This window comes from Zonotrichia albicollis, chromosome 17 (genome assembly GCF_047830755.1).
Source record: "Zonotrichia albicollis isolate bZonAlb1 chromosome 17, bZonAlb1.hap1, whole genome shotgun sequence".
Classification (NCBI taxonomy): Eukaryota; Metazoa; Chordata; class Aves; order Passeriformes; family Passerellidae; genus Zonotrichia; species Zonotrichia albicollis.
In genome coordinates, this window is record NC_133835.1 from 4,839,153 (window position 1) to 4,861,149 (window position 21,997).

Consider the following 21,997-nt stretch of genomic DNA (forward strand, 5'->3'; position numbering starts at 1 on the left):
TCTACACATGCATGCAGGCACAGGGGGAAATGTGCAGCTTTGGGCTCCACATCCTGCACCAAAAGCTGTTCCCTGCACTGTGGAAAGCTGCAGAGAGGAAAGGGACAAGGACATCACCCCATGAGCTGTCTCTGGCTATGGAGGGCCCTGATGGACCACCCCACTGTAACTGGCAGGAATCAGCTGCAAGTGTGGGATTTCTCCTTTTTCAAAATAAGATAAGGCAGGATTAAAATGAGAGAGATTAAGCCAAAACCTCTGCTAAGTATTTAAAGTTGCCTAATACAACCTGCATTTTTGTTGTTTTATAGCCCCAGCAGGCTCCTCCTGAGCCTGAAGCTCCTGTATTTGAACTGAAGTGCTGTGTCTGCCTGGTGGATATCCTAAATAAACCTTCGCCTGTGGGAAGACATCTCTTTAATGGCATGGCAAGATCTCTGTGAGGTACTTATCCCTAACAAATCCTTGAAGATTTAGATCTTCCTAAACCATGTGCTGGAATCAGAAAGAACAATCAGCTGAGAGAGGGAAAGACTAAAATAAAAGGCCAGTGTTGAGGAAAGTGCTTTCTTTTGAGCTGAGGGGCCTGTGAAGTGAAGCATTCAGGACAACTTCCAGTGGGAATTGCAGCCAGGTGAAATTTGCCTCATCAGAGGAGCCCTGGTGTGGGAACCCAGAACATCCCTCTGCCAGTCCAGGACAGCCAAGACCCCTGCCAGGGGGCTCAGAGACCCTGGCACAGAGCCCAAAACACCTCTGGGTTTGATTATGACTTGTGGAGCAAATTACCAACCTTAGATGAAGATCAGCAAGCCACAAGAGTTTAGGCAGAATAATAGGGAAGTTATCACAGGATGGAAAAGTAGATTTTGGGGTTTTTTGTATGGGAGTTCAGGAGGCAAGATGGAGGGAACTGGGTGTGTCCAGCCTTTCTCCTTCTTCTTCTTGGCCTCCATCTTCTGCTGTGATGCTGGCACTTACAGATTGGTTTAGAGTAGAAGCTCACTGTCTAACATATGTGATAGGTATTGGAAAGTAATTGTAAACATTGTACATGTAGATTTTAGTATAAAGACATAACACCACCCCAGGGTCAGGCAGAGTGCCTGGAACTGTCCTGCTGGATGGACCTCGTCAGGGCAGGAGAAAGAATTTTATAGATAAGGAACAATAAACAACCTTGAGACCAAGAAATGAAGAGCCCTGACTGCTTCTTCAAGCACCAGGCTGGGAAAAGAGACTTTCCAACTCTTCTCGGGGTCACTCTGACCAGCTAAAGATTCCCAACACCCTGGTCCCTGCAGCACCTGAGAGCTTTGCAAAACTGCCCACAACCTCCACAGCCTCCATGCAGCTTTTTTGTTTTCCCCAACAAAGCTAAATCCACCCAGTCATAAACTCAGAAGGATTTAGCAGAGACCTTGTTGGTGAAATATTGCTCCCCAAACACCCCCTCAAGCTAATGTGTTTTTGCAGTAAAAATCTGCCCATTTTGCTGCTGCGTCCTCTCTTGGCTGCTAAAGTGGTCACTCAACCATGGCACCTCTCAACATCACCATGAGGACCTTGCAGAGACACTGCTGCTGCTCAGAACCCAGGTGGGCATTTGCCTCTAAAGATCTGCTTTGCCTTTAATGAATTATTGCTTTTCACCAGGCTGCATTTTCCAAGTGAGGCAGAGGCTGCAACCTCCCTGGTAAAAAGGATCTTAGGAAAGCTAATTTAAATTTCAAGGACCTCTTAGGGATAGTTGCTAATGGTTATGCTAATTGGCATAGGGTCTGAGTGACAGTTATGTCCTGGAATGATTCGCAAATCACATTTTCTTGGAGCTTATTAGCAGACTCATTAACTGTACAACAGTACATTACTTTCAGAAATTCAGATCTAAGCAGAAAATTAAAATTATTTGCTAAATGACCTAATAAAATTGAATAAAATGTGCTGAGGAAGTGAAAACTGAGGTATATCAGGACTCCAGAATTTGGCTAAAAATAATCTCAATTTACTACTGATGTTCACCCATTCCTCTGGGAGTAGCTGTAGCCCAGGTGAGCCTCACTTAGAAACCTGTTTAGATGTGAAAATCAATGAACTCATATCAACAGCAGCAAATTCCAGCTCCCTGCATCCTGAGCTGGCATTAAATTCACTGCAGACCCAGCCAGAACTTTCTTCAGTGAAGCATCTCATGGTGCCTCCTCCTCAACTCCATTCCTCCTTCCCTCTGCAGTTCTCCATGCAAACAAAACCCCAAACAGCTGCACTTCCTGATGACACTTTTGGCAGAGTTATTTGTAAAAATAAAAAGTCTTTTTTGAAGACAAAGAGAGTGTGGGAAGGAATGAGAAGCCAGGTATTTATTTCTGCCCACAGGTGAGACAGGACACTGTGGAACCTCCAACCTGGTTAAGATGGTATCCAGTCTTCCTCATGTGAAAAAGATGCTTCTCAAATTCACAAAATTCTTTTGCAAAACTATTAAATTGACAAATATTTAAATTTTTACAAAACTATCAGCTTTCCATGCTATCCAGAAGCATACATTTCAGTGTATGTAATACAGTTGTGCATTTCCATACAATTTGGATTGTTTGTGTACTGCCACAATACTCAGTGCCAAGTCTTTGAAGGAAGGAGAATCTGATTTATGATTGTGTGAGCATGTATATAACATTGATGCTCCCAATCCAAGTGTGCTGGCAGGCAAATCCTCACACATTTAATAATTTCCCACTGAAAACCAGGATCTCCAGTATCCCCTGATGATGTACCATGCAGTATTTTCATAACTTGTGTCCCCCTGCTCTGACTCTTGAGTGCTAGGTGTAAAAGCACCAGTTCTACCTCCTAAACCACAGAATCAGGGAATGCTTTGGGTCAGAAAGGACCTTAAAATCATCTTGTTCCAACCCCCAGCCATGAGCAGGGATCTTCCACTAGACCATTCTTTAAATTAATTTTTTCTGTCTTAGCTCTCTAAATATATCAGCAAGAAATAGTATTTTAAGGGATTTAAAAGTCCTTTTTGAGGCCTTCAGTGCAAAAATCACAAGAAAGCTTGGCTGGATCAGTTATACTCCCCAAGGCAGCCCCAGATCAGAAATTTCTGTTAAACTCTCTATAAACCTGGTCTTCACCTCATATCCAGAATGAAAACATGATTTCTTTTGGTTCCAGATTTTATTGAGAACTCTTGAAATATCTCAACTTCATAAAAGCTCGAGCTGTAGCAGAAATATCTGATGAGTGTATGGCTTTCTTGGCACACTGAAGTGCTTGAAAATTTCCCTCCAGTTCCCTGTTTCTCACAGGCATTGTTACACTTGCAATTTATCTCAGGGTGAATAAAACACATTCTGCTTCATGACATTTTTTGTTGGATTTTTTTATTTTTTGAGTCATATAACAGCAGGTCTCAAATAGAATCCATGGGAATATTTTTCACTGAAGAAATCTCAAACCAAAAGAAGCTGTTAAATTCAAACATGTTTGTCAACCCCACAAAACTTTGTTTTACAAAAGCAGCAATCTGATAAGATTGGAGTGGTAGGCAGAGTTTGTTTTTTTTTTTTTTTTTTTACTGGAACTTCAAAAGAACCAACTTTTGAAATAAAAGGCTTTGAAAAAAAATCCAGAAATTAGAATGAAATATTTTGATGCCATGGAAACAATCACTTCACATGAAAAAAAAAATACCTCCAGCTTTAGTGCTTTGGAATTGAAATGCTGGAAATTTTGACACTGAATAAATGAGGAAATCTGTTGTTGTTTGTTGACTTCCTGGTCCTGCTCCTCAACAGGACATTGGACAATTCCTTACCATCATGAAATCAGTGTGATGCAGACCCACTTTTTAACATGTCCAAAATTAACGCAACTTCTAAACTAACAGCTGTTGCTTTTCCATCCCTTGTGCAGGTCACAGCTGCCTCATCTTTCTCCAAGTCCCTTCCCAAACCACCAGACCCAGGGCTGGCAGTGGTGAGGGGATGGGTGGTATGGACATTTGTCTGCTGAAACATCCTGACATCCTCTACCAGAGTCCCACCTACCTTTCCTATCACAGAATAATACCTAGGTCCTGTGAGGATAATTTCTAGGAATTACCACTGCATTCAAGCCCAGAAAGTCTGTTTTTATCTCAGCAGCTTTGAAAAGCTTTGAAAGCTTTTCCTCAAGCTACAGTAGAAATGCTGTTTCAATACATATTATTGATTTTCAAGGCCAGTTTGGATGGAACTTCGAGCAGATTGGTCTTGTGGAAGATGTCCCTGGCTATGGCAGGGGGTTGGAATGAGGTGATCTCTAAGACCCCTTCCAACCCAAACCATTCTGTGATTCTGATTTTATGGTTTTAATATGGTCCAAATTAAGAGTACTTACAGGCAAGTGGACAGTCCTACTCAGGGCAGATGGAGAGGCCAAGTCATTAAAAGCTCGAGTGAAAACTGGGAGAAACAGGCTCTAGAGAGATTTTCTCTTTGGAAAAACCCACTATTTTTGACAAAATATGTTGTATTTTCCACATAACACTGGGATTCCTCCTCTAATAAAGAACCTGAGAAGCTGGTGTCACTGCTACATAAAGCATTATGGTCTTAGATAGGTATAATATAAAGAAAGAAATACAGCATCATTTTTCACTATGGGAATGCAGTACAATCTGCATCCCAAACACATTTGCTTTGGGCTGCAAAGAGCCACTGTCCAGGGAGATAAACAGAAAACTGCATCCAGGTACCTCTGAGCACTGAGTGTGGTGGGCAGCACAGGTAAGGGACCTGACAATGTGGAGTAGGAATTAATCACAGGATCATGGCTTGGGCTGGAAGGGACCTTAAACTCGTCCCATGCCATGGCAGGGACACCTTCCACTGTCCCAGGCTGCTCCCAGCCCTGCCCAGCCTGGCCTTGGGCACTGCCAGGGATCCAGGGGCAGCCCCAGCTGCTCTGGGCACCCTGTGCCAGGGCCTCAGCACCCTCACAGGGAACAATTCCTTCCTAACATTCAATCTAAACCTGTTCTCTGCCCCATTGAATTAACAGCATAGATGGACATTGCCCCAGCATCCAGACAGCCCCAAAACCAGGCTGCAGTGAGCATGGAAATCTTGACCCAAGTTTGGTCTGACCTGCTACCAAAAAAAGGATCAAAGCCAGAATGTTCAGCTGCAAGTCTGAACCTTCCTGGTGCTTCAAGAGCTGGACTGGGTGTTTCTGTGTGATGTCCCCTCAGTCACAGAGAGCAAAAAGCAGCCCAGAGGGTGGCCAGGAGACAGAACATCACCTGCATGTCCCCACCTCTTCTTCCAGAAACCAAATAAGAAACACAGACAAATAGAAACTCATGTCCAGGGAGAAAAGGTCATCTAGAACAAAAAAAACATGAGGAAGTCTGGGCTTCTTTCAGAGTTCAGATTTGCAGTGTGTGATCTCCAAGAAGCCCCCTTGTGCTGCCTAGTACCTGCATCTTTAGACTTGCTTAAGCCTCTGGGAGTCTGTGGAGTCAAGGCAACTTCACAACAGAGTGTTTCACACAGAGCTTTTCATCCCAAGCCCTTTCCACAGCAGTGACCCAGCTGTGTCTCCAGATGAACATGTTCTTGGCTTCAGCAGCTGCTCAGCATGCTGTAAAATCAGCCTGCTTGTTTAAGAAACCTCATGGAAATTTAGAAACTCAGCAATAGCAATACACTCTGAAAAAAAAAAAAAAAGCCACTCTGGGTTGATTTCTATTTTGATAGCTGTAAAATGGGGATAAAGAAACCATGAAATTCCCAATATTGGTCTGAGTGGGCAGGGTGGGGCACTGGGGCTCTGTGGTGGCAGAGGTGGTGAGCCCACTTCAGTCTGTGATTTTACACCACTTCAGATCTGCCACAAATTGCCTGGTGCTGCTGCTCTGCCTCCCAACAGCTTCAGTTCTGGGAGCTGTAACCACAGTTTGAAGGCATTCAAGCACTGTTATTCTGATACTTTCACAAAAGGAAAAGTGTCTCAAGCATTCACCCCTTTAAAGCAAACCCCAAGCATTTGCAGCCCAACCTGTGGGTTTGTTGAATTTTCCCCTGTAGCTACATCTTTCCACTATATATCTGTGTCTGTAGCAATGAAAACAAGGCAATAATTTACCTCCCATGGTTGTTGTACCAAAACTGGATTTTTATCCCAGTGTCTTATCTTCCCCATTCAGAGCCAATGTATGTAATTACTTTGCAGCAAACATGGGCAGAGATGAAAGATTCTCTCATATATTTCCTTTTCTATTAAACCACAAGGCTTTATCCTTCCCTTTCACTCTTCAGTCTCAGGTTTTATTGTTTCTATCTCTGTCACATGTGATTTTGGCTTTTATGTGAATGTGAATATGTGCATATATCTATTTATCCCCTTTATCACAACCAAACAAGATCAGGGCCACTTTAAAATACCTGGCCACTGAATGCTGTTTCATCAGATACTTACAGCAATAACCTTACTACATAGACTTGGAGTTATGCAGATACCAGAATAAAATATTTTTGAAGACTTTCAATATTTCCAAATATTCTCGGTTTCATACATGAGTATGTCACACCAGGAAAAAAAAATTATGTAGAAGGGTCATTTTTTCATCCTAGAAGGATCTGACCAGGCCAAACCCTGTCCATGCCAGCACAGGGGCATGGACCTAGAGGACAAAACTCAGGCAGCACATTTGGGAGGTTCAGGGACTTCCTAAACTGAATCTTGTTCTCCTCCCCATATCAGCAAAACACAGCCCAGCTGCAGGTAAAGGATTAAAATTCTTGATCATTCAGTAGCACAGTTAATTATTTACCCCTCTATCTTCTCCCTTCAGATCTCTATATTTTTTTTTTTTTTCATCATGGTAAAGGGTTGGGTTTGCTGCAGCCTCCGTGAGCATCATTTCTATCCTGCTGAGGGAGAAATGGGGGTCAGAAAAATAATCAGAGTTCTGAAAAACATTTAAGTTGTAATAGTTCACCTTTTTAATTTGTACTTTGAGGATGGAATGGAAGAGAAGCCAGAAAGATCAGGGTGCCTGAAGGATTAGTACCTGATTTGAGTTTAAAGGAGTAATCACCTCACCTAATTTAGTCTGCTAATGTCAGAGGCTGCTTTTCTCTGTATAATCAGTGAAACTAAGTGATGATTCCAGAGGGAGACTCAAGCTGTGCTTAATACACAAAACTTATAATCACTGCCCATCCTTGTCCTGTTCAAATTTTTGTTTCTTTTCCCCTTGGTTCATCTCCCTTTTTGCTGTCCAGAAGGGAATGGGGCACAATTGAGGCAGATGCTGCTCAGGCCAGGCAGCAGACAGGGATGAGTCCATCACTGAGCACTCCCACCCTGACACGTGGGTCCTTCCAGCTCATTTGGGGTGAGCAGTGGCTGGAGAAGCCCTGAAGAGCCATCAGACCACTGGTTTGGTTTAAAGCCAGTGCAAATCCCACTGCATGGAAGAAACCCAGAGTTTTAGCGTTCCCTGAGCCACATTGAGTTCACTTTGCAGTTGTCCACCCACTGCCCAGCTGAAACAGTGGGGCTGGGATGGTGGAACAGGAAACCCGACAGGCAGCATTGCTGGGTGTGATTTCCCATTCACACCTCTAATTAATGTCAGCGGATTCATCAGTGCTGTAGTCACATTAATTACATGTGAATGACAGCTGAAACAGCTTTGAGAATAAGCACAGTTTCACCAGACTGCCAGAAAGGACAGGTCTTGGACATAACACAAAGCTAAATGTATTAAGAAATAAATTGTGATTTAAATATTTCAATATTAAAATAGATTATATTGCAGTAGCAATAGACAAGATTACCCCAAAAAATGGGGAAACAGAGGAACAATTAGTGCAATGCTTGTGGTAATTACTTACCAACAGTTTCCAAGAAGAAGAAGCTATAAATATTTCCATGGTGGTCATTAGGCCTTCCAAAACCTTGGGAAGGCACCACCTGCTCTTCTGTTCTTGGCTGCAAGAGAGTCTTGGGAGAATAAATGCACATGAAGCACTCATGGTGGAAGCTGCCAGACTCTGCCATGGCATGGGGACCTGAGGGTGCAAAGACCATCCTTGCCATGGAGCATTAATTGGAGGTGTGAATAGGAAATCACACCCAGCAATGCTTCCTGTTGGGTTTCCTTTCCTACTATCCCAACCCCACTGTTTCATGGAGCCCACAGTGGATGGAAAGTCTGCAAAGGATGATTAAAACCATGCATGGTTTCAGCCAGGTCATCTTGGGGAGTTGTGGTGATGGCTGTGGTCAGAGGAGTCACGCAGCAATGGGGATGAGGATGACTCAGACTCTTGTCTGACACCTGTCCAGGCAGTGTGTGACGATGTTCACAGGGATTCTTGGATGAGGGAAAAGATGAGGATCTGACTCCATGTTTCAGAAAGCTTGATTTATTATTTTATTATATATATTACATTAAAACTATACTAAAAGAATAGAAGAAAAGGTTTCATCAGAAGGTTTCATCTAGCTAAGAATAGAATAGTAAAGAATGATAACAAAGTTTTGTGGCTCGGACTCTCTGTTGGAGCCAGCTGACTGTGATTGGCCATTAATTACAAACATCCAACATGGGCCAATCACAGATGCACCTGTTACATTCCACAGCAGCAGATAATCATTGTTTACTTTTTGTTCCTGAGGCCTCCCAGCTTCTCAGGAGGAAAAATCCTAAGGAAAGGATTTTCCATAAAAGATGTGTGTGACAAGAGTGGGGCTGTGGGAGTAGCACAGGCAGTCAGGCCTATGGTGCCTCCATCACAGGCAGCACACAGCCATTCCATCATGGAAGCACTGAGGTTGGAAAACACCTCCAGGATCATTAAGCCCAACCATTAACCATCAACATGCTGCAGCACTTCTGTCCCAGCCAAGCCAACCGCAGAGATTTGGAAAGATCCATTCCAGGCAAGCCTGGAGTGTTGTCTTTTGCTGGTTCCTGACTGGAAGAGGACAATTTCCGCTTACACCTAATGTCTTCATGTGAAAAAAAAAAACAACTCCCAAAGTGTAGAGATCAAAAACCTTGCTACAAACAGCATTCTGCCACTTTGTGTTAACAGTGAGAATTTCATTTTTTTTCCTCCCATTAGGAGACATTTTCCTGGCCATTAACATCCCCATACTCCTGTGCAGAAGTGCATTACCTCTAACACGGGAGGGCTGACAAGCAGCAAGAGATGAGCAGCTCCCTGATGGTTAAATCTATAGGAAACCTCTGCTGTTTAATGAAACCCCTATGGAGACCTCCATATTAGCCATGGTTTAATGTTCCATAATGGCAGTGAATAATTTATCTATGAGCAACAGCAGCTCCTGGTTCTCTGGGCATTACGAGTTATTTATGAGGTAATTTTAACAGTTTCACACTGGCTGGTCATTATGTCACTGAGGGCTGACTCTAGCCAAGGAGGAGAGAAATACTCCTGATCACTGGCTAGGCAGTAAACAATGAGCACTTGCAAGGGGGTGTGTGCACAGCTGGGAGGGGACAGCAGAGGGAACAGCTCGACAAGAAACCTGCCGAGATCTCTGCACAAACAGAGCCCACTGCTGGCCCCAGTGCTCACACCGATGTTCTCAAGGTGAAGAAAAAGGGAAGTTTATTTTCTGACTCCAACATTTATAGTTTTCCAAGAGTGACCATGGATTGGAGGGTGACAGTGCCACCTCTCCAATGACACTGGACAAACCAACAGTCCATCAAATTTCTCCTCCTCCATAAAGAAATGCAAAACAATGAGTTATTTACAGAAAGTGTGTGAGAAAGTTCACTACAAGAATGTCAACATCAGAAGGCTTAGAAAATCTTAAAAAAACAGGGTGACTCCCTACTCCTCTCATCTTCCTCCTCCTGTGTCTAATGGCACCTTCCAGCTCCCTCTTCCTGTGTCTAATTCCAAAATTCCAACAAGTGCTGTAGAAGAGGTTAGAGAGTAAGGGGAATGTAGGGAACAGCCCCGGGACACTGGAGAGACCTGGACAGCAAAAACAGGGCCTCACACTTAGATCTGCTGTGCTCCAGTGAAGGAACGTGTACTGCAGCATCTCAGAATGGTGGAGAACAGTCACAAGCTGGCCAAACAAACAGGGGTAACTCCTACAGGTAATTCCTGCACTTTCTGGAGCACACAAAACACTGCACACCCACCTAACTACCACTTCACCTCCAGGTGTGTGCTGCCCCAGGCTGTGGGACCAGAAACCATGGCAAAAGGAAATTGAGGGCATGGCCATAAAGCTGAAGCACAGGCTCTCATTGCAGTGTGACAGCAGACACAGGACACTGGCACAGGGATGTCACAGACATCTTTTATTGAAATCCTTTCCTTAGGATTTTTCCTCTTGAGAAGCTGAGAGGCCTCAGAAACAAAATGTAATCAATGGTTATCTGCTGCTGTGGAATGCAACAGGTGCATCTGTGATTGGTCTCATGTGCTTGTTTCTAATTAATGGCCAATCACAGTCAGCTGGCTTGAGCTCTCTGTCCAAGACACAAACCTTTGTTATCATTCCTTCCTATTCTTAGCTTATCTAGTCTTCTGATGAAATCCTTTCTTCTATTCTTTTAGTATAGTTTTAATATAATGTATATCATAAAATAATAAATCAGCCTTCTGAAACATGGAGTCAGATCCTTGTTTCTTCCCTCATCCTTGGACCCCTGTGAACACCGTCACACAGGGGGTGACACCACAGACAAATGGAGAGGGGCAACGGGGCAGCCAAGCTGGGATAAGGAGGATGGAGAATGTGGTCCAACCAACAACTGGCCAGAAGGGACAATGGGAGGTGTAGGAATGAAGCAGAAAGTAACTAACCGTGAAATTGGGAGATCTACAAAATAGAATGAGCAAAACCACAAATAAACCACAAATAAAAACTAGCAGGAGGGGCCATGGATGAGCATTGTTGTGAGTTTGGGATGTCAGTGACCTGCTTAAGGTGAGGGCCCTGGTGCCAGGCACAATCTCACTATGTGCCAGTAATGCTCTGGCCTTGGCAGAACAGCAACTGCTGCCACAAGAAACAAAATAATGAAGAATATTGAAAGCAAGCACGTTAACAACCCAGAGTAGGACTGAGGTTAGAAGCAAGAAATGAGCAAGGAGTTGACAAGAAGAAGAAGAATTTGAAAGCTGGTACTAGTTGTGGCAGCAACACAAGGAGTTTTCTTAATTGAGATTTGTTGGTTTTGTGCTGGTTTTATTTCTTTAAAAAGTTTCTTGCAGAAAGCCAACAGCAGCACATGAGAAATGGGGCCAGATCAAAGCAGGCTGCTCCTTTGCTCCAAAGCTGCAGGAGCTGCCTCCAGCAGTGTCCCTAAGGCTCAGATCCTGGCTCAGCTCTCCCCCTGCAAAGCACTGCTCAGCCAAACCTGCCAGCTGCCCAATGTCAAAAGCGCTGGTCTTTTAGGGAGCTTCAAGTCACAACTTGTCCTGAGTTTGTTCTCCAAGCCAGAAATTGACCCATCCTCTTTCTTCCAATCTCCCAGAGCTCTGCAGGTTGTGCTAAATTCCATGGCAGATGTGCTGCCGCACAAAATTGCCGAGCAGATGTGCTCAGTGAGAAGGTCCTGCAGCTAAACCATTTTTTCAGACTGGAAGTTCACATCAGGAGAATTTACTTCAGGGGGATGTAACTCCTCAGCTGTACATATGGGTTTGCTGAAGCCAGTTCAAACACATTTGCTTATCACAAGGAACAACATCTGGCTTGCTGGATTCAGCCCAACAGAAGTGCTAAAAATAAACCTTGTTCCCACTGTCCTTTTCCCCACATTAAAACTTCCATCACTGTGCAGTTCTGGCTGAGGTGTGCCCTTACCATGTGCCCCATTCCCAGTGCATCTTGCCAGGTGTGTGCTGTGGAAAACTTTCTGAAACTTCAGGACCTTATTCCAGTGTACCAGCTCTCACCCTTCTACCAGCAACAGAACACATCCTTAGCACTTCTAAAATAACCCTTTTCCCATAGCCCTATTCACAGAAACATCTCAGACACTTTTGCTGAGTCCTCCAGAAAAGAGACAGTCTAAGACAGGTACCCAGCACAGAAAATTTCAGCTTAAGCTGTTTGTTTAAAAGAGGACAGAAAAAGAGTCTTTTAATGGGGAGTGCTGGGCCAGCACAATTGTGCATTGTGGCTCTGGAGCTGGCTGATATCTGGGCTCAGGGAAGAACTCCTTAACATGGAAATTGTTCTGTGAGCCAAAAAATATACTGCAAATATCAGGGGAGAAAGTGCTATTTTAGATACCAGATCTCCTGACTGCAGGAAGAAACTCAGAGATTTCAGCATTTATTGAGCAGATCAATACCTCTAAACTGAATCCATAAACTTCCCAGAGAAAACCCCTCCTAATACACCACACTATCACTTTTTACTTTTTTTTTTTTTTGCTGTTCACAAATCTGCCATGGATACTGGCTGAAAAGTCAAAATGACCCCAAAATACCAGCTCTAGATCCCCAAAGCATTTTTTCTGAAATTATTCTCCATTCTTTCAATGAGAAAGGAACCTGTGCAACAGCTTCCAGAGTTAGGCTCTTAATTTTCTATTAATTGACATTACCTGGCCAGAGACAGGCCAGTGCAGAATGGACAAGTCCATTTTGTCACTCACATGAGCCCCTTCAGCCTTTTTACACTCACTCAGCAGCATTTATGTGTTAATTACACTGCTCCATCCTTTGCCCCAGTCTGGAAATTCTTTATTAAAAGCCCCCCCAACATATTTTCTACTGGCAGCCTTCATTCACACAGCTCCCAATTGTCCAATGCTGTGCCTTGAACCACTCCTCAGACATCCCCAGGTGTCTGTGAAGCAGCAGAGTCTCACAAGCACAGACTTTCCTACCCCACCTGTATCAAAGCTGGACTTTGCCATTTACAAGCCCAGACCTGGGACTGAGCTCATTTTCATCCAGCACAAGCAAAGAGCTTCTAGAAACCAGCAAGACTCTCCTGGAACACAGCTGCCTTCACAGAGAGTACATTATTTTATCTTATTTTACCCAGAGAGAGTGGAAGGCTGAGTCACCTTCCTTTCTCGCTGCTTCAGAGAGGAAGACTTGGCTAAAGAAGCCCAAAACCAAAACCCTTTGATACACAAACCCTTCCTTCACCATCCTTTTTCCTTTCTTGAGTACCAAAATGAACAGATGTACCTAGGAGAGTCACTTCCATGTGTCTCCATATGTTTGGCTGAGCACTAACACTTTTCTCCTTTTATTCTTGTGGCTTTCTGCTGAAATCCAAGGTAACATCAGGCAGTGAGGGGACACATCCAGCTGACATCAGAGGTGGGATGGGAGGGATGGCATTTTCACAGGGCTCTGCTTGACAGCAGATACCTGGAACAGACTTGTACTGGGAAGAAAAGTGATTTCCTGACATTTTCAAATCAAGAAAATTCAGAAACAAGGTTGGAATAATTGCATGCTGCTGGGAAGATTTAACCTTGGAGTGGGTTCAGCAAACTCCATTTTCTTCATGTTTTTCCCTATGATGGCACAAACAATAGCTCTCGGGTACCTTTAAATGCTTTTAAGTGGTTAGAGAGAAGAAGTGACTCTAGTTGGAATTTCAATACATATAACTGCAGTGACTCACACGGTGGAAATTATTTATTTACACCTTTAAATTGGGTACTTTTACAAAGCTGACTGCTACTGAAATCAATGGAGATGCTTTGGTGCATTTCAACATTTCCGCATCTGCCTCTGTAAGTCTTCTGGTTTACAACATTCCTTAAAATCAGGGGTTTGCCTCCGTTTCAGGCAAGGAATAAGTGAGGGCTAAGATATATCCATACAATAAAGCACAGATGCTCATTGAACATTTGGAGGGGGAATGAGCTGTGTCAATTTTATTGAGGCTCTTGTGGACCAGGCTCACAAAGTCCACTGCAGCCCTGCTGTGCTTCTGCCCAAGCTAACCAGAGGTGACATAACTCACCTGGGGTGTGCCCAGGGCAGTGACAACTGGGAAAACTTGTGTGACACCTCCAAACTGCCTCCAGCTGAATTGGAGACAGATTCTGTACATTTAGAAACCCTCATATTAATTTCCAGGCACTCATGAAATGGAGAGAAATAGTAAGAAACCAATGTCAATCCACCCTCCCTCCTATAGATTTATAGATCTCCACATCCTCCTTTGCTGTTTCCTTTTCAGTAGGTCATGAAGGGAGTAATAGTAGTACAAATGATCAGACCTATTTGAAACAAGATATTATGGTTTTTTAAATCTACAGCAACTGCAACAACCCCCTACAGAGTAACATTTGTATAAACTGTTGATGAAAAGGAACTTTTATGGGAAGTACAGGAGGAGAAAAATCAGTATATTTCCAGCTAATCAGATGAGAACAGTAACTAGTATGTAATTATTGCAAGAAAGTTGTTCCATCTGTACTCAGGCAAAACTTTGCAGCATCCCTGCTATTTAAATCTGCAATTTGTCCTTGCTGCAGATATAAAATATAACCATGACACAAGAACAAATGAGAAATGATGCCTTGGGGGAGAGTAAGTTTAGGGTGGAAATTAGAAGGATTCCAGCAGTAAAAGGAATGAAGTATCTGAGCATCCTTCAGCTTGGGGTAGGAAGAATAAAAAAGCCTAGATGGTTTTGTCTAGTGTGTCATTAACTCCACCTGATCCGACACAAAAAAGATTTGCAGTAGGCTGTAGAAATTCAAGCTTTTGGACTGAAAACCACGAGTCCATCTGAGCTGCTTGTGAATCCAAATCAATGTGTGGGCTCGTAAAGGCAGCTGAGGGAGGTCTCCAAAGAGACCTTGGAGGGCAGGTGTGTGCAGAGCTTGAAGCCTGGCGTGGGCTGGGGCTGCTGCAGCAGGAACGAGGGATGTGCCCCAGTGGCATTGCTGATGGCCAGGGGAAGCACAGGCAGGGCTCTCAGCCAAGGTGTGCATACCTGATGTTGAAGATTGCAATGCAAGATGTTTTCTATGACCATCTGTATGGCAGATTATCTTTTGTCAAGTGGGCAGTTTGCCTTATCTCTCTCTCTGAGTGACCACAATCACTCCTCCCTCAGGAGGGGACATTGCTGATAACAGCTACTGAATGTCACTGCATGGCTGATAAGAACTACAGCATCCCATTGGGAGATGTGAGCCCAGAGGGAGGAGCCAAGCATTCCTACCTGGATATAATCTGGAGATTCTGGAACACCAGCACAGCTTCTCCACTGGATTCCCCAGAGGAACAGCAGCTGCCTCTCCCACTGCATCTTCAGAGGCAGAGACTGCACCTTTCTACAGGATCCCTGCTCCAGCAGAACCAGCCCTGACACTGCAGGAGGGCTGAGCCACAATTCCAATGGGACTGCTGCCAACAGCCTGACCCACAGGGTGTCAGGCTGGGTTCTGACTCTGGCAGTGTTGTTCTAGTGTACTGCAGTGTTTATTTTATACCTTTTTTTTCTCCTATTAAAGAACTGTTATTTCCTGCTCCTATATTTTTGCCTGAGAACCCCTTAATTTAAAATTTATAGCAATTCGTAGGGGTGGGGAGGGTTTACATTCTCCATTTCAGGGGAGGCTCCTGCCTTCCTTAGCAGACTCCTGTCTTTCCACACCAAGACACCTGAGAAAGCCCAAACTGACATTACCTGGGCCAGATAAGCTGAGCTGTCATCTCCAAGGCTGCCAGCATTCACTTTTGAGAGAGTGACACTTGGAGAGAAAAAAACAGCTTTTGGTTTTGACCTTCACAACAGGGGGCAGAAGTCCATGTCCAACAAAATAATGTGCAATACCTTTAAAGCTCTGTGTGTGTGTGTTGATTGTAGGTTGGATTTTTTTGTGTTTTTTTTTTTTTTTTCCTTTTTTGAGCTCTGGAGTAGCTCCAGGTCACATAAAAGCCATCTCCAGCTGAGGCAGAAAAAGATCACAGCAAAGAAGCAGAGAGCAATTCTGTTGTGTGATTGTTTGACCTTGACCCTCTAATTGCAGTGGAGAAAAGGCCACAGAAAATGCCTTTGAGCCCATGCAGCTTGCAGGTACCCAGCAGGATGCAAGACACCTCATGCCAAAGCACAGCCATGTGGTTAAATAGCAATCAAAACAGCCAATATTTGCTGTGACAAACATGGGGCAGGGAGCTTGTGAGGCAGGAGGGGGAGAGCAGTGTGGGACCTGTTCCACTGCTGCTTTTGATTTAAGCAGTTTAGCAAATAACATTATTTCTAATCACTGCTCTTGTAGACCTGACCAGGCAGAAGGAAGAGAGATTTCCCCAGAGATCAGAGGCAAAGGAAGGGGGAAATCCAAATGAAAGGTGGGGTGAAGAAGGTGCTGCCATGGCCATGTGAACCTGCACTCAGAAATAAAATATATTAATTAATAAAGTGCTGTTCTGAGCCAGGGAAGGATGTGGAGGAAGACTCAGCTCCTTGCCAAAGAAGGTTAAAAGGATCCATCACTTATAGAGAACTGTTTTAATTAAACACCTTTATCAAGGTTAGGCTTTTAAGCAGGATCAATTGGAATCATTGACAGCAAACACAGAAGACCACAGCAAGTAAACAACATTAAATGTTTGGCTCTATTGTGCCCACTGGCTTCAGGGGTTTGGATTCAATTCTTTCCTGATGGGACAGCTGACCAGGCTGGTATATTGTGCCCACTCTGACTATAAAAACACAGAGAATCTTTATTGTTGCTATGCAACATTCCAATGTGGCAATTATTTGACAACTTTATGCCCCCAATGCCCTCAGTTTGTTTTGCTCTCTGCTGGCTGGAGCACCAGCTTCTGCAGCTTCACTCACTTTCAGTCAGCATCACATTGGTGTCCTTCCCCTCTGTGTATGGGCAAGGTATTGCTGCCTCCAGAGCAAAAACAAACCAAAAAAAAAACCAGAGCAAAACCCCAAACCCCATTGTTAGCACTCCATTCTCAGGACAAGGCTCACACCATGGAGCTGCTACTCCATCTGGAAAGCAGCAGAGATTTTGCCTGATGTTTTGTTTTGTTTTCTTCAGTGACAGTTTTATTACAGGCAGAAAAATGAATATTTGTATTTGCAGCACTTGGCATGGCACTTGTAGGGTGGTGAAAAAGAATAAAAGTTGCATCAGAATTGATGCAGCTGCAGACCAAGCCATCCCTCTTTCTTCTCCTGCAGCCTCCCTCCTGCCCCCCTCATTCCTCCTGCAACTTATCTTCTTATTTATCTTATCTGCCACTGTTTCATGTAGGAAAAAATAATCTGGGAAGACCTTAAGCCATCTGTAGCTGGGCTCTACTGTGCAAGGCACTACCAACAAAGTTCTGCTCTTTAGATCTGACTTGTGAAAGTGAGACACAAAATTTGCAGTAAAGAACTTTAGAAGTTATTCAATCAACTCTTTCTGGAGACAGGGAGGAAAGCTCCATATGCTGAAGACCTGCACAGAGCTGTTAAAAAACCAATCACTTTAGGAATCTGATGCCATGCATAGATGGTTTCAGGTAGCTGGAGGTGAGTGCATTTCCCCAATAAACTCAAGAACATCATCTTGTGCCAAGCTGAAGGACCAAAACTTTAAAAATACCAAGCAGAGGTCTCTGCAAAGCTGTCACAGCACCTTCCCCCTGAATATCTGAGTAGGCACATCCAGGTGAAGTCTCTGCAGGAGCACAAAAAACCCTGAGCTGCATCTGAAAACACCCCAGGACCTGCTGATCAGGGAAGCTCCATCCCCAAAATGCCATGGCAAAACCTCTCCCTGGCAGCAGAATGTCGAGGATTTCAATGCAAGATGTTTTCTATGACCATCTGTATGGCAGACTACCTTTGTCAAGTGGGCAGTTTGCCTTATCTCTCTCTTTGAGTGACCACAATCACTCCTCCCACGGGAGGGGACATTGCTGATAACAGCCATTGAATGTCACTGCATGGCTGATAAGAACTACAGCATCCCATTGGGAGATGTGAGCCCAGAGGGAGGAGCCAAGCATTCCTACCTGGATATAATCTGGAGGTTCTGGAACACCAGCACAGCTTCTGCACTGGATTCCCCAGAGGAACAGCAGCTGCCTCTCCCACTGCATCTTCAGAGGCAGAGACTGCACCTTTCTACAGGATCCCTGCTCCAGCAGAACCAGCCCTGACACTGCAGGAGGGCTGAGCCACAATTCCAATGGGACTGCTGCCCACAGCCTGACCCACAGGGTGTCAGGTTGGGTTCTGACTCTGGTAGTGTTGTTCTAGTGTACTGCATTGTTTATTTTATCCTTTTTTTTTCTCCTATTAAAGAACTGCTATTTCCTGCTCCTATATTTTTGCCTGAGAGCCCCTTAATTTAAAATTTATAGCAATTCGGAGGGGTGGGTAAGGGTTTACATTCTCCATTTCAGGGGAGGCTCCTGCCTTCCTTAGCAGACATCTGTCTTTCCAAACCAAGACACAGAAGCAGACTCAGAGATTCCCAATCTCTGGCAAAGACAAAGAGTTCAAGTTGCAGGACTTGAACTTGCTCAGATTTTTTTACAGTGGCTAAAAGATATCTTGCTTTTTATAACAGTTCTTTATATTGCCAACATACTTTGAAACACTCTTACAAAACTCTCAGTACCACTTTGATGTAAATAAGCAGACATATGCACAGTGATCTTTAACTCCCTTACCTCCTCAAACCTTTAAGCTCCTGCTGGAACTTAGAGTTCCACAATAGTTATAAGCCTGTGAGGGGGCTCAGCAACAGAGAAAACAGAGCTGATCTTTAAAAAAAAGGGTTTCCATGACTGAAGAAATAACACCTCTTTCCATGCTTAGTGTAAATAATGCTGGGTTCAATGGGGACCCCTTGGGAGGGGAATCAATCCCACCCCCAGGAAATAAAGTGGTGCCATTTGTATGCTAAAAGAAGAGCAGCACAAGCCAGTTACAATAATGACACATAAAAGTGAAATCACAGGAGCAGGGCTCTGGCTCTGCGATTTATACCTCTCCACTGGTAAATAATGGGGACTCTTGCTGTTTTTCTCTTTCTTGTGCAAGAGTTCCCATCATCTGAGCCAGAATTGAAAATGCAAAGTGAAACAGATGTTTGTCAGAGCCCTGGAACTGTAACTCTCTGCACCTCCAAGGGAAAGGTAACAGTTCGCATTTAAGACCTGTCTATGCAATGCTAAATAGGGAAATTGCTAAAAGGTCACCAGCCTTCAGCAGTGCTGAGACATAGAAGTGTCACCCAGTGCTCAGCTCAGTGCCAGAAATGTGTTAACATCCCAGTCAGATCTCAGCTGAAATGCCACTATCTCAGCTGGAGTTTGGAGAGCAGGTACAGCTCATTCCTGCTCTCCATGTGCAGATCTTTGAGGAGATCCTCACCCAGGGGCACATCCTGCCCTGTGTGTGGACAGGGAATCGAGTATGGGGCTGTTTTCATACCTGGCATTTGAACGTCCACAGCTCTGCACATCTGCTCCTGTAACAGCTCCACAGCTTTCTATCCTGAAAACACTGGCACAGGGCGCCCAGAGCAGCTGTGGCTGCCCGTGGATCCCTGGCAGTGCCCAAGGCCAGGCTGGATGGGGTTTGGAGCACCCTGGGACAGTGGAAGGTGTCCTTGTTATGGCAGGAGATTTGGAACAGGAACATCTTTAAGGTGCTGCAACCCAAACCATTCTAGGGCTCAAAAGGAGGAGCAGGGAACAGCAGAGGAGACACCTCGGGGTGTAGGAAGGACAGGCTGCCCTGCACAGGAGGCTGAAGGGAGGCACAGCACCAGGGAGAGACAAGCAGGTCCAGCAGACAGCCCAGGAGAGCCCACACGAGGGGAGGAAGAGTCAAGGCTGGGCAAAGACAGCAAGGAGCAAGGCCAGGCTTAACATACAGAGCCCTGCCCAGGGAAGGAGAGACATTAACAGCCTGAGTTTCAACTCAATCCCCAGACAAGGTCCAGGAGAAGCTGAGCAGGACAATTAGAACCTGTTAGGGCCCTGACAATAGCAACCCTAACACATTTTCCTGGCTCTAATATCACAGTCCTGGTGCTAAAGGAATTTTCATTTTGTTTCTGCATCTCTCTGGAGATCAGAATTTTTCTCTGCATTGTGTGAAGGAAAATGTGGGTCTCTGAGACATAAATCTCTGCTGTAGGATCTCTTAGGGTAATCTGGGGAGTCTGGTGATGGAATGTGGGGAGTCTGGTGATGGGATCTGGGATGTCTGATGATGTTAAGGCACACATAGCTTTGTGATATCCATTGAGGCATAGAAGTGAAGCCTCCATCTGATGCTGGAGCTCACAAGAAGCCAGGAAATTGTAGAATCAACTTCAGTTTTGGGGTGGATGAGCTGCTGCTGCAGTAGGGAGCTGTTTTCCCAGTCAGTGTTACTTGACTCTTGGGCACTTGTTACACTTCCAGCAATTAATCAGACTCACCCAAGTCACTCAGACACCCCTGTGCAGCTCAGAGTCTGACACAGAGCCCTTGTGGAGCTAAAATAAGCATCACAAAATTTTGTTTTGTTTTGTTTTCCTGAAGACATTTCATAAGTAACCAAAGAGCACAATGAAATTAAAAAAGCTGAAACTAAAAAATGTCCAAGGGACATTTTCATGTTTACCTTGTGTGCATTAAAATATATAATAAGGCTTTATGAAATAGGCTGTGTTTCCCCTGCAGACATTCCCAATGTGTAATAGGGCTCATTTGAATTGGAGAAAAGTCTTGGAATCACTCTAGACATAATCTTGGATCTATTCCAGTAAATTCAATTTATTTTGGACTATGCATGTGGGTCTGACTGAGCCTTGGAAGGTTTGGGAGGATTTTTATAACCTCTGTGTTAGACTTTTATCTCTGTTACACAAGTGGGAACCTGAAACACTTGGATTTATAGTATGAGATTCACTTCAGCTTTACATCTGGATACATCAAGTAAGATCATAGTTTGGCTCCATCCCTACGTTTTCCTTTTTTTCAGTGTAGATGAGAGAGAAAGACAACATTACAGCTCTTCATATCCATTGTATCCAAATGACATTTATGATCAAAAGCATAAAAACACCACAAAAAAAAAAAAGACCACAAAAAAATAGGAAACTTTTTAACTTAAGTTTCTCATTAAAATCACATAAGGTCTTGGAGCACAGGATGAAAGTGAAACTGCCTTCCACTGTCCACAAAGACTTTGAACTGGAGACAGTTGAATTTTCTACTTGATTTCACCCAAAGAACTCTGTTTCCTCAGCTTTGTGGCAGTCCCATCTCTGTCATGAGGCAGGGTTTTTTCTTTTGTCTAACTAATAATGCAGAGGGAGGCAAAGCAGGTGTGTGACTCCTGCACAGGAGGGTCTCAGGGCCGTGGGAGCCCCAGGAGATCTGGGGCTGGCTTATCTCCTCAGCCAGGGTGGGATCAGCCCTCCCTGCCAGGTGCCAGCCACAGGGAATGGTTCTGAAATTCAATGAGGGACCCCAGGATCCATCAACAAGGACTATGAATTTTAACATGCAATTACTGTTGCTTGAGACTGTTTCATTAGAGATGGACTTTTTTAATAGAGATGCCATGGGCAGGAGATGCAATTAGCAGCAGCTCAGCCCAAGTGAGCAGAAGTGGGGAGAGCTTGGGATTGTTACTGCAGCCTGGTTTGTACAGAAAAAAATGGATAGGTGTCACAGACATGTTTTCATGAAAAATCCTTTCCTTAGGATTTTTTCTCTTGAGAAGCTGAGAGGCCTCAGAAACAAAATGTAAACAATGATTATCTGTTGCTGTGGAATGCAACAGGTGCATCTGTGATTAGTCTTATGTGGTTGTTTCTAATTAATGGCCAATCACAGTCAGCTGGCTCAGACTCTGTCCGAGCCACAAGCCTTTGTTACCATTCCTTCTTTTTCTATTCTTAGCCAGCCTTCTGATGAAATCCTTTCTTCTATTCTTTTAGTATAGTTTTAATGTAATATATACCATGAAATAATAAATCAAGCCTTCT